Source organism: Balaenoptera ricei, chromosome 1, assembly GCF_028023285.1.
Source record: "Balaenoptera ricei isolate mBalRic1 chromosome 1, mBalRic1.hap2, whole genome shotgun sequence".
NCBI lineage: Eukaryota > Metazoa > Chordata > Mammalia > Artiodactyla > Balaenopteridae > Balaenoptera > Balaenoptera ricei.
In genome coordinates this window covers 38,904,620-38,918,539 of record NC_082639.1, presented here as the reverse complement: position 1 = coordinate 38,918,539, position 13,920 = coordinate 38,904,620, and the positions used below count along the sequence as shown (strand labels likewise).

The 13,920-nt window shown below is 43.3% G+C and overlaps 1 pseudogene; it reads left to right on the top strand.

Annotated features, from left to right (window-relative positions):
• Positions 1–12,908: 12,908 nt before the first annotated feature.
• On the top strand, positions 12,909–13,677 carry LOC132365327 (dnaJ homolog subfamily C member 14-like; annotated as a pseudogene).
• Positions 13,678–13,920: the final 243 nt, after the last annotated feature.

Sequence of the window (13,920 nt, the reverse complement as noted above, 5' to 3'; positions counted from 1 at the left end):
CGTTGGATTTACAGCCCAGAACAATAAACCCAGTCTCTGCTACAACTCCCTGCTCTCCTCTCCTCACTGCCTTGCACTCCTCAGGTTGGGAACCCCAGTCTCTGGAGCCAGATTTTACTTGGCAGGGTAATAGTTAAGACACACTCCAGTGAGGATGACTTCATCTGGACCGAGTGCTGGCCCTTTGAATCCATCGTGCACCACACATGAAGTGTTTCAGCTCCCTCTTCTCCAGATCTTCCCACCTCCTGCCTACCTCCATCCCTCAGCTAGAAGTTGCTATTTGACAGTGTCTCAGAATCTTCTGGTTTATACAGTCTCTCCTGGGAGACTCATGGCATTTTCGTTTTTCAGATTCTTTCTCTGTGCCCTGCTCTTTCCCCAAATCATGATGAGTGTATAGTGGCCTTCATAAGACTGCATCATGGTGGTCGGCCTGAAGACCTCAGATCCATGCCTAGGGTCCTGGCTAGTCTAAGCTTCGTGAGATCTAGTCTGGTCTGGTCCCTGGGTTGGTGAACTTCTAGTTATTCTCTCGGCAAGGTCAGGGCCTGAGGACACCTTAGCTGACCCAGTCATACCCAGGCTCTTGCTGGAGGTGTTATCCCTCTGAGACCTGGCCAGTCCATCAGCTGCATTTCATGTCCTTCCTTGGAAAACAAAGGAACTTTGGGGCTTTTTACACTATACCCTGGAACCTAAAAGAGGCTTGAGGGTGCTAGCTCAGGCCTTCTTCCTGCTTCACTGCCATTTTCACTCTGGTTCCTCCCAAAAAGGAACTCTGTGCTCTCAACTTTTCCCTCATCTATCCAAAACTCCCCCTCCCCGGATTTTCGCCTCAATGGGAGAAATCAGTTACTCTCCTGAACACTGGCTTCCTGGTCTCTGCCCATTTTTGCCTCAGCCCACCAGGCTGGAAGAGGTGGATTTTCCACAGCCTCCATTTCATGTAGTAGAAACTTTCCTTATGATATTGCCTGTGTTCTCTCTACCTCTAATTGAGAGCGAAGATCTACAACCCACTCCAACAGTGGGAGATACAGGAATTTAGAAAATTATTTATTCTGGCCAAAGAATGGCTTACCATACTTACTGCGACTCAAAAATCCCATTTTGGGGAAGCCATCCCTTCCTTCTCTCGGCATTCCTATGCAAATGTCCACTGAATTAAATTTCCTCAGCTGCAGTACAGGGGACAGGGGCCATTGAAAAAGCCCCCAGCAACACAGATAATGATGCTTGGCAGGTCCAGGTAAGGATTTCGGACTTTACTTAGGCCACTGAAGGGATTTAAGACGGAAAGTTACATGGTTAGATAGTAGAGCACTCTGATGACTATTTGGATAATAATAGCAGGTAAATATTCATTGTGTGCCAACTAAGTGCCAAGTACTGTTCTAAAGTGATTTATATGTAGTAGCTCATTTAATTCTCATATTAAAAATTTGAGGTTGGTATTAGCATTTTACTTATCCTCATTTTACATATATGGAAACTGGAACACAGAGAGATTATGCAATTTGCTCAAGGACATCAGAGGGTAAGGAGGCAGTTTCAGGAATCCACGTCCCAGGATCTTAACACTTATGGGAGCAAATTATGTGTGTGTATAGGGGGTATAAGACCTGAACTAAGAGACCAGTTCAAATGCTATTGTAGTATTCAGATAAGATGTGATGATGGCCTGGACAGGGAATTTCATGGGACAGAGAGGCAGAATGAGTGGGAGAAATATTGGAGTGTATTTTTGATGGGAATTGGTAACTGACTGGATGTGGGCACAGTAGGGAAGAAATCTAGGACGATCCCTATGTTTCTATTCATTGAGATAGACAAAGGAAGAAGAATCAATATTCCTAACACCACCCTCCCCAACACCCCCCAACCCTTGTCCTGTGTGTCTCGTGCTCTTCTCAAAACCATCTTCATGACTCACCTCCTCTATAAACGCTTCTCTAACCACCACCCGAACTTGGGAATCTATCCTGCGAACAATTAAAGCATTAACTTTTATAGCTCTCATTTGACACTTTGTTCATGTTTTCATTTATTATTCATTCCACAATCAGCAATCCTATGCAGCCGCTTTATGTATCTCTTTGTATATACAACTTGTCTTCCTAATTAGGTTTTGAAACTCTATGGTGATTCAAACTTTTTTTTTTTCATCTCTTGGATTCCCTTGGAGCTCAGATTTGGTCTTGGCACACAGTAGATGTTTTATATTTATTTAATTTACTTGAACTAAGAAGACATATGGGAGGAGGGGGAGACTTAGGAAAGAGCAGAATGAGGAATATAGAAACGATCTCCAAAGCAAGGGGGCAACAAAGAAATGGAGACACTGCAGGTCAAGGAGTTTGTATACTACGAGAATAAACATAGGGCAGGGAGTGGGGAAAGGAGCTGAGAAGAGGAAGAATAAATTAAAATGACGGCTGTTTTCATGACAGGGAGCCTGGTGTTTGTTCATAAGGGAGATGGTGCTGAAAAGTGCTGAGAGAGGGGCAATAAGAGAGAAAAAATGGGGCCGGGGATGAATGGGCATTGAATAGAATGGATGAGCTGGATGGGATGGGGCTCAGAAACTTCATAGATGGACATTTTTATGAAAGTATTGAGGCTAGGTAGAAATCACTTTGTTCTGCTCTTAATTTAACACAGTAGTCATAGTTTTTGAAGGGGTCCAACTGGGAAGACCAACACGTTAGAAGTATAAGAGACAAGAAAGGGGGAGTGAGTGGGCAGATTAGATTTCTGATGCCAAATAACCTCAATTTTCTTAGAGGATTCAGAGGCATCATCTGCCCTGGCAGGGGCAGGGAGGATTGAGTGCCTGAGCAGAGTGGCGATTTGGAACAGCTGCTATAGCTAATGTTGTGGGCATGGGCAAGCAAGTTGTTAAAAGACAGGAACCAATAGAATTTACATAGCAGGTTCCATACAGAGGGCCAAGGACTCATAGTTCCATTATTTTCTCCCGCAAGAGCCTGAAGGTAAGAGAATGGAAATGTTCAGGAAGGAGGTATAGACTCAGTCCCCACACTCACTGCTGCCTCCTGTATACCAGCTAGTGCTGAGCAATGCCAGGATACAAAGGTAAATAAAGGGGAGGCCTTTCCCTGGGACAGCTCACAATCTGGTGGAGGGGACAGATTGATAAGCAAAGAGATACAGTATAAAGGATAAATGCTACAACTGGAAGGACCCACATGGATTATCTAGACCTTGTCCTGTCTTCCGAATAAGGAAATTAAACCGAAAAAAGGGAAGGGGCTTGCCCTAAGCCCCTTATCACCAGACTGAGAATTTCAAGGTCCTTTCTCCTTTCCTCCTTGCCACCTGTATGACACAGCAGTTACACTGTTCTCCACAGTCCCTTTGAATGACACAACCAGTGAATCGGGGAGACTTTTGAGTGAATGTGTCTAATCGTGTTGCTCTGTTACCTTGAGTAATTCCAATATTTTAAAAACTGGGTAGAGAAGTGTGAGGCTCCAGAGGAGGAAAAGGAGCCAGCAGAGAGGTATGAGGGAAACCAGGAGCACCAAGGGTTATGGCCTACAAGGAGTGTCGAAACACGTGAAAAGAAAGATGGATGTTAAGCGCTCCTGAGACAACAAGGACCAAGTATAAAATGTGTTTCTTGGAATTAGTGTCATGGAAGTCAGTGGTAACTGTTAGAAGAGTTGTTGAAATGATAGATATAGAAGCCAAAATAAAGTGGGTTGAGAAGTGAACATGATGGCAATTTGTTGAGACTGTGGAGAAAGTATTAACCACCCTGAAAAGTTTGGCTCTGAGAAAGAGAAAATTAGGATGTTACCCAGACGGGGATTTGAGAGTGGAAGTAAAGGTCTCCCCGCTACCCTGGTTCTTAGAAGAGAGAGGGGTTGGGATCCTTGGTGCAGTCACTAGTCTTGAGCTAGAAGGAAGAAGGAAAGGTTAGGGGTAGATGCAAAGTTTCACATTTTGTGGTATTTGAAACCACAATAGAGAAGAGCACAAAATGTAAATCTCATAAAAATCTCATAAAAAAATCTCCAGATCATAGTTTTGAATTATATGCATATCACTCAATTTTACAATTTCAAGAGCTAGTCTCTTATCTTCTTTTTTAAAAATATACATGTTAAAATAGTCTCAAAACTATTTCAAATTCAAAATACTTGAATGTAAGAGTACATTGAAGTCATCTGATCAAAAGTATACTTGCATAATATCGAGTTAAATAAATTGTTATTCTCAACAGTAAGTTAAACAAATGCCTTCAGCAATCCTTCACGTTTGTTTGAATTGGGTGCAATTCAAAAAATAATAATTTTATTTGAGCTATCACATAAGTAACATAACTATAGGGCATGACAGCCTATGCTAAGATAGACTCTCATCCAGAATAATAATAACATCAAAATAATATTGAACCCATACTACATGCCAGGCACTTTGCATGCACTGTCTCCATTCTTCTAGGTAGGCCTTACTTACCATCCCCTCTTTACAGATGAGCACATTGAAGGCTAGAGAAGCTAAGTCACGTGACCTTGATCTGTCCTCTGTATCACATGGTGCCTCATAAGACCCCTCCCCTGCCAGTTCTTCTCATTACACAGACACATATAGTGAGCCATAAATGGACCAACATTTTCTTTTTTTTTTTTTTTTAATAGTTACATTTTTTTTTTAATTTTTTTTAAAATTTTATTTATTTATTTATTTATTTATTTACTTACTTATGGCTGTGTTGGGTCTTCGTTTCTGTGCGAGGGCTTTCTCCGGTTGTGGCAAGCGGGGGCCACTCTTCATCGCGTTGCGCGGGCCTCTCACTATCGCGGCCTCTCTTGTTGCGGAGCACAAGCTCCAGACGCGCAGGCTCAGTAATTGTGGCTCACGGGCCCAGTTGCTCCGCGGCACGTGGGATCTTCCCAGACCAGGGCTCGAACCCGTGTCCCCTGCATTGGCAGGCAGACTCTCAACCACAGCGCCACCAGGGAAGCCCGGACCAACATTTTCTAATATCAACCTGCATTCATTATTGACTAAATAATAACATTTTACCCTAGTAAAAGAAATAAAAAGGAAAATCAGCCTGAATTATACATTTTGAAGTATTCAATATTACCAAATTCAAATCATCTAAGTATTTTCCAACGTGACCACTATTCACATTTCCTTAAATTACTTAAATTCCTGAAACTTAGAGTTACCTACTCCAATTATGATGAACTCTGAGCGTTATTCAGAATTAGAAAAATATATCCAGGTTCCTATATTCTTGTAGAACAGGATCCAAACTTTTCTATGGAAAACAGAAAGAGATTATTTTTCTATAAGTAAATACCACATAACTTTATTCATAAAATGGTACCCATTTTGATAAACAAAAACTATATATACAAATATGAAATCTTAAACTTTAAGGAAAACTTGACAAAGACTAAAGATGTTGCCTTTACAAGCAAATTTTAAAAATATTTTAAACTTAAACTATTCTTCTTTGTAATGTGACATTAGCAAAATTATAAATGTGTCACTACTTCCATTTTTTTCAATTGCTTTAGCTTCCGTGGTTAACAGCACTAGCTCTATTAATCATGGCTATCCCATTGTGTTACTTAAATGGCTTTTAATTTTTAATATGCAGAAAGACATTGTACCATAGAGACAAAGATGGGAATTGTCAAAATAAAATTAATGAAGAACCTATTTTGCAAAACTTGCATGTATATTGTATTTATGATAATGATCTCAGCAGATCTGCAGAAGTGTTTTTTCAATTTCATTTTTAATGATTTTATTCAAAGCCTTCATTGTATTGGTAATAGCTCTGATGGGTCACTTCATTTTTTGTTTTTTTGCAACCTTTATATTTTTTACAATAGATTTTCCTCCACTTGAAATAATGGGGTTGGAGGGGGAAAAAATGCAAGTATGTCGGCATCAGTAGGTCAGTTCTTGAAATATTAAAATTGCTAAGTAATCACTCTATCAAGTGCATAACAAAAATGATACTTTACAGCCCTTTTGCCTGAAACTCTGGTCAGAGTTGGGAGCACACCATCTGGATCTCAGCCAGTGGAAAACAAAGCAAGAGAAGAAACCAGTCTTTCTGCCCTGTCTGCCCTACGTTAAACTTTCCCCAGGACAAGAAATAACTGAGCCAGTAAATGGGAGCAGGAAAGAGGGAAATGAGGATTAATGTCTCCAAAAATTATCCTGCTTTGTGTCAGATCTACTTACAGATCAAACCGCTGACCAGCTTCCTGCAATGTGCCGTTCTGTGGATGGAACATAACTCCTGGACTCACGTGGTACTTAAGCCAGTGGCAAACTAAGCCTCAGTTTCCCCAACTGTAAAACATGGCAGTGACAATAGCACCTACCACGGTCAGTTACTGTGAGAATTAAATGCACAGCACTGAGCACTGTGCCGGAGCAGCGAGTGCACACGTGTTTTTATACACTGTGATTATCAGAGAAACCAGGGCTCCAGCCAGGGAAACCTAAGGAAGTGAAGGAAGGGGTATGTCATTCAGCCATTCAGCCATTCAGCCATTAAACAAACATAAATTAAACAACAAATATGTATACTAAACAAACATATCCCATCAATAAACAAATATGCAAAGACACTGTCATGCAGTTTACCATCTACCACATATTTCCCACCAAGTGAATGTTTATTAAGTGAATGAATGAACCATGGTTCAAGCCTCTTTTTCAATGCTTTCATCCCTACATTTTCAAAAATTCTGAGTGAACCAGCTACAACAGCTACCACTATTGAGGAAATGGTGGGGTGGCTTTGCCCCTAGAATGAAGCTGAAAGCTGGAAATTACTTTATGTGCTGCTAAGGAACTGAAAAGCACAGCCAAAACCTTTTAAACAGAAAGATGCTCAAATGGGCAGAAATGAGTTAAGTACTAAGGTTAGGTAAAGGACTTTAAGTATTTTTTGTTACAGAAAAAGGGACTTACTTTAGAGACAAATGGACTTTTAGACTCTTGTAATTTAAAAGAATCCATACCTGGAACACAAGGAAGTGGAAATAACAAGAGCTTACAGAAATATGTCACTTTCAGAAATATTCCCTTGCTTGATTCTCCCGATTGCTCTGTGAAAGGTAGGGCAACATAAGATTCATTTCACAGATAAGGATGCGGAAACACAGAGAGCTCCCAGGGTGAGCCGGATGTACAACTGAGACTAAATCTGGGTCGCTGGTCCCAGCTTGGGCTCTCAGCAGCCGTTGCAAAAGGGACTGGCATGTGTATTGTTTCACATTTGTGTCATCTCTTTCTGGCCAGGATTTTCCAGAACTGGTAGGAGGGCATGCATGTGTTGCCAAGGAAGGAGGATGTAGGAAAGGAGAGAGTGGAGGTCAATCAGTCAGTCTTGAAGAAATTGAGCTGGGGAGGTAGAAAAAATGCAATGCCTAGGGTAGGGGCAACTTATATAAGTCAGAGAGACCCACCTGATGATCTACAAGGGATACTAATGTCTGGGCCCAGATGAGGAAGTCGTGGTCAGGGTGTTGATCAAAACCCAGTGCAGAAAGTTGGGGTGTAGTGATGAGGATAGATTCAGATCCCCCAGATTCCAGGGTAGAACAGATGGCTTACCCCCCCGTTCCAAAGACCCTTCCTTAGCCCATATTTTGAGAGTCAGGGTAGAAGCCCTAAGTCAGTTCTTATTCTGGGAGCTCAGGAAGCCTTTGTCCTCCCCCTTCCCCACCTCAGAATGGATGCTTCCTATCTGTGCTTGGTATTTTTAAAGAAACATAGGCTCTGCACGGGGTCCCACTCAGACTTCTTAATGAGCCTAGTGGGGGACCCTGGGGGGTAAACTGACACTTTGGTCCCTGAGGGGGTGAATGGAGACCTCTCTGAAGTCTGACAGATCCTTTCTCTTCCTGTTCTGCCTCACAAACTGCTGACTCTACCTTACAAACATCTTTCAAATCTGATCTGTCCAGTCTTGCTGCTGCCATGGTTGTAGGTCAGACCTAGACCAAGTCAATGTCTTGCTTCAAAACCATCATGGGTTTTGGAAAAGGTCTTCTTTCTTGTGATGGCATGCAAGGCCCATCACAAGTTATACCCCTACTCTTACTTCCATCTCCATCTTCCACGGCCCTTTTTCCCCCTCAGCCACACTCACCTCATCATTCCCTAAAAGCACCATGCCTCCAGACCTTTGCCTTTGCTGTTCCTTCCTTCTGATTCCTTCTCAATTCACCTCCTCCTCAATTGGATGGGCTCTGAAGATCCCAGCAGAAAATTCACAGCCAGTAGAAGATTAGAGAGGATAAAGCAAGGGATTCATTTCATATCAGGAATGCCAACGGGCACAGAGTTTCAGCCAGCTTCCTCTTGAGGCCTTTCTTTCCACACAGCTCCCCCCCAGGGACTTACTCCAGGCCCCAAAGGAGGTAGTCAAGTCCAGACCAAGAGCAGAGTCTACTAGCCCGGCCACTGTCATTGTTCTTACTGCCATGAGGTGGCACTGTTGGAAACTGGTTTTGCTCTGTAAAGCAAGTGATGGGAGTGATGCTGGGAGTGATGCTGAGGTACCACTGATGTTGCCCAAGCTTCAGTCAGGGCTACCCACCTAGGGGATTGCTAATGTCACAATTCTTTTTAGCTGACACCCTCTCCCATTTCAGCCACTGTGCCTCAAATCACTGCACCAGAAAAAGCTACTAGAACGAGCCACAAACCAAGGCAAAAATCATTCCTTCCCCTAAAAACTCCTAGGGCCTTACGTTGAATGTGGTGCCCAGTCTAGAATATCCCTTTGCATAAGGTAATTTTATTTAAATGGAATCACTGCCCTTCCCTGCCACTGAGATTATCAGGACCATGTTGTTGGTCCTCCCAAATCTCCCTCACTTCCAATTATGCAGCTGAGGAAGGAGTGTTTGTCCCTCTGTACCTGTCTGTGTAGAGAACTTTGACTCAGAGACCCAGTTTTTGCCAAATCCCACAACAGAAGGTCCTATTACACCCTGAGTTGTCCCAGAAAATGGATATCTATTCTCCCTACAACTCAAGGGACTCTCATAGGACAAACAGAGCCAGCTTCAAGGTGTACATCTGATTCTACTTCTAGGTTAATATCCAAAATATATAAGTAGCTCATACAACTCAATATCAAAAAAACAACCTGATTAAAAATGGGCAGAAGACCTGAATAGACATTTTTCCAAGGAAGACATACAGATGGCCAACAGGCACATGAAAAAATGCTCAACATCACTAATCATCAGAGGCATGAAATCAAAACCACAATGAGATATCACCTCACACTTGTCAGGATGACTATCATCAAATAGAACACAAATAATAAATATCAGTGAGGACGTGGAGAAAAGGGAACCCTCACACACTGTTGGTGGGAATGTAACTCAATGCAGCCACTGTGGAAAATAGTATGGAAGTTCCTCAAAAAAATAAAAATAGAACGACCATATGATCCAGCAATTCTAATCCTGGGTATATATCTGAAGAAAATGAAAACTAATTTGAAAAGATACATGCACTTCAATGTTCATAGCAGCATTACTTACAATTGCCAAGATATGGAAGCAACCTAAGTGTCTATCAACAGAGGAATGGATAAAGAAGATGCGGTATGTATATACACAATGGAATACTAATCAACCATTTTAAAAAATGAAATTTTGCCATTTGCAACAACATGGTTGGACCTGGAGGGTATTATGCTTACTGAAATAAGTCAGATAGATGAAGACAAATACTGTATGTTATCACTTATATGAGGAATCTAAAAAATAAAACAACTAGCAAATATAACAAAAAGAAACAGACTCACATATATAGAGAAGAAACTAGTGGTTATCAGTGGGGAGAGGGAAGTGGGGAGGGACGAGATTGGGGTAGGAGATTAAGAGGTGCAAACTACTATGTATAAAATAAATAAACTGCAAGGATATATTGTACAGCACAGGGAATATAGCCAATATTTTATAATAACTATAAATGGAGTATAGTCTTTAAAAATTGTGAATCACTATGCTGTACATCTGAAACTTATATAATATTGTAGATCAACTATACCTCAATAAAATTGATTAATTAGTTAATTAAATTAAAAAAAAAGAAAAGCCAAGATGAGAGGTGGAGAGAATGTGACCCCCTTGGAATCTCTAATTCCAGGCCTATGGCATCCTGTGATTTGGTTATGTGAATCAGTAAAGTCTCAGGTTAGGTTTCTGTTACTTTCCACTAAAACATAAACAAACAAACAACAACAATGAAACTCCCAACTAATATATCTGATCCTCATTAAAAATGGCACGTTGTAGTTTTATAAAGGTTTTGTGTACCCTTTCTCTCTGCCTCTTAATGATAACCCTGTTAAGAAGCACATGTATTTTCTTTAAAAAATGAGACATAATTCACAAACTACAAAATTCACCATTTTAAGGTGCACAATTCAGTGGTTTTTAGTATATTCCCAAGGTGTACAACCATCACCACCATAAAAAAAATTTTTTTCGGACTTCCCTGGTGGCGCAGTGGTTAAGAATCCGCCTGCCAATGCAGGGGACATGGGTTCGAGCCCTGGTCTGGGAAGATCCCACATGCTGCGGAGCAACTAAGCCCGTGCGCCACAGCTACTGAGCCCGCGTGCTGCAGCTACTGAAGCCTGTGTTCCACAACAAGAGAGGCCACTGCAATGAGAAGCCCGCGCACCTCAATGAAGAGTAGGCTCCACTCGCGCAACTAGAGAAAGCCCACGTGCAGCAAAGAAGACCCAACACAGCCAAAAATAAATAAATAATTTTATTAAAAAAATTTTTTTTCAGTTGAGACTGTGCAACTCTTATAGCTACACAAATGGAGGGAAGCAGGAATAATTTCAAAGGAAGGTGTATTCATTTTCTACTGCTGCCACAAACAAAGTGCCACAAACTTAGTAGCTTAAAATAACACTAATTTATTATCTTACAGTTCTGTAGGCCAGAAGTCTGACATGGGTCTCACTGAGCTAAAATCAAGGTGCCAGCAAGGCTGCATTTCTTTCTGGAGGCTCAAGGGGAGAATCCATTTCATTGTTTTTTCCAGCTTCTAGAGACCATCCACATTCCTTGGTTCATAGACTCCTTCCACCATCTCCAAAGTCAGCAACACTGGATCTCTGACCCTTCTGTAGTCACATCTCCCTCTGACCACAGCCTGGAAAGGTTCTCTGCTTTAAGGACCCATGTGATTCAGTTTGGACCCATCCAAATAATACAGGAAAATCTCCCCCATCTCAAAGTCTTTAACTTAATCACATCTGCAAAGTCCCTTTTGTCATGTTAGTGACATATACACAGGTTCTAAGGATAAGAACATGGGCATATTTGGAAGGGCTGTTATTCTGCCTATCACAGAAAGTAATCCAAAAGTTAACTGAGGGTTGTCCAAGTAACTAAGCAGGTTTTTGAAGCTGAGATATTTGGCAAACACACTCATGGAATATAACATATTGGTTAAGATTCTTGGTTCAATATTCAGAACAAACCAGTTTCAAATAATGGGGCACTATTTGCTATCTGTGTAGCCTTGAGCAAGTTACTTCGCAGCTTTGGAGATTCAGTTTCCTCTGTTGTAAAATAGGCATTTTTTTCAGTACTTATTCATAGGGCTTGCAGCGGAAGCCCTTGTTCACCTTCAAGATCCCCCTGCAGAACCAAGGCATTCATTCCTCTAGCTCCCTGGTGTGTTGGCTGCTAATGGCTCAAAGATGCATCCTTCTCCGGGGATTGCCCTGCTGCAGCCAAAGGGCAGAAAGGACTGAAGATCAGCTCCAGAACTTAATTCCAAGAAGAACAAAGCTCCAGAGGAGATTAAACTTTCAACCTCGGCAGGATTGCCACAACAAAGTCAGGGTACCACTTGGGAAGAATGGGACCCTTAAACATGAGATAGGACATCTGAGTCAATGCACTTGAAAACCTTGGGTCCCGAGCAGAGAGTGAACAGGAGGCGGAGCCGGGGGAGCTGCTCTCCTAGCTCCTCCTGGCCCTCTGCCAGGGAGGAGTTACCGCAGCTCTTCGCTTTGGGGAAAGATGAAGAGTTAGAAGAGGAATATGATGAGGAGGAACCTCTTAAGTTTCCCAGTGATTTTTCACGTGTGCCCAGTGGAAAGAAACCTGCACCCCGGAGACAACGGCACCGCGTTCCAGCCAAGGATACTTGGGAGGGTGGACGCAGAGATCCCAGATCCCCTGGTCTACATCGGCTGGGTTGGAAACGGAGTCAGGCAGATCAGCTCAGAGGACTGGAATTGTGGGGGACAGAGGAACTGTGTCAGCTTGGACAGGCAGGTTTCTGGTGGCTGATCGAACTGCTGGTATTAGTGGGGGAGTACGTGGAAACTTATGGCCATCTCATCCATGCACGCAGGCAGCTGAAAGGCAGTGATCTGGACCTTTTTTGTGTCTGGGTGGGAGTCTGGGCAGGGCGGCTGGGGGGCAGGGCCCAGGTGATGTTCCAGTTTCTGAGCCAAGGGTTTTGCTATGGGGTAGGGCTGTTCACCCGTTTTCTTAGGCTACTGGGTGCTTTGCTGCTCCCAGGTCTGGCCCTTTTGTTGGGCTGTCTACAGTTGGGCTGGAGGTTTCTGGTAGCACTGAGTGACCGGTTAGGCCGGAGGGGTAAAGCCACCTGGCTCTTCTCTTGGCTGGCTTCTCTCACCTGGCAGCAGTGCCTGATTCTGCTGAGAGAGAGCAGGCCGTGGCAGCAGCTGGTAAGAATAGTTCAGTGGGGTTGGCTGGAGTTGGCCTTGGGTCAAGCAGAGGACCAATAGGCGGGGAATGCACCTGTAGCTAGTGGTTGCTACTGCCAGCCTGAAGAGGAAGTGGCTCGACTGTTGACCATGGCTGGGGTTCCTAAGGATGAGCTAAACCCCTTTCATGTGTTAGGGGTTGGAGCCACAGCATCGGATGTTGAACTGAAGAAGGCCTATAGGCAGCTGGCAGTGATGGTTCACCCTGACAAAAATAATCATCCCCGGGCTGAGGAGGCCTTCAAGGTTTTGCGGGCAGCTTGGGACATTGTCAGCAACCCTGAAAGACGGAAGGAATATGAGAGGAATCGAATGGCAGAGAATGAGCTGAGCCGGTCAGTGAATGAGTTTCTGTCCAAGCTGCAGGATGACCTCAAAGAAGCAATGAACACTATGATGTGCAGCCGAAGCCAGGGAAAGCCATAGGAGGTTTGAAATGGACTGGGAACCTAAGAGTGCCAGATACTGTGCTGAGTGTAATAGGCTGCATCCTGCTGAGCAAGGAGAATTTTGGGCAGAGTCAAGCATGTTGGACCTCAAGATCACCTACTTTGCTCTGATGGATAGAAAGGTGTATGACATCATAGAGTGGGCTGGATGCCAGCATGTGGGAATCTCCCCAGATACCCACAGAGTGCCCTATCACGTCTCATTTGGTTCACGGATGCCAGGCACCAGTAAGCGGCAGAGAGCTACCCCAGATGCCCCTCCTGCTGACCTTCAGGATTTCTTGAGCCAGATCTTCCAAGTACTCCCAGGCCAAGTGTCCAACGGGAACTTCTTTGCAGCTCCTCAGCAGGGCCCTGGGGCCACTGCAGCCTCCAAGTCCAACAGTACAGTACCCAAAGGAGAAGCCAAACCGAAGTGGGGGAAGAAAGTGAGGAGGTCCTTCCAACATCGACACTCCCTCTCTTTCCACAAATCAATGTCAGGGAGTCAAAAGGGCTGTGTACAGCGCAGGATGGAGTTTGATTTGTTTATTGTTAAATATTTGAAAAAGGGAAAATTTTAAGCTCAGATTGTTCATTCAGTACTTATAGGAAGCCCTGGAACTACTCTCCCTCCTCCACCAGCACCCAGGAACTGAATCTTGTCTCCTGACAATACCAAAGAAATAGGGGGTG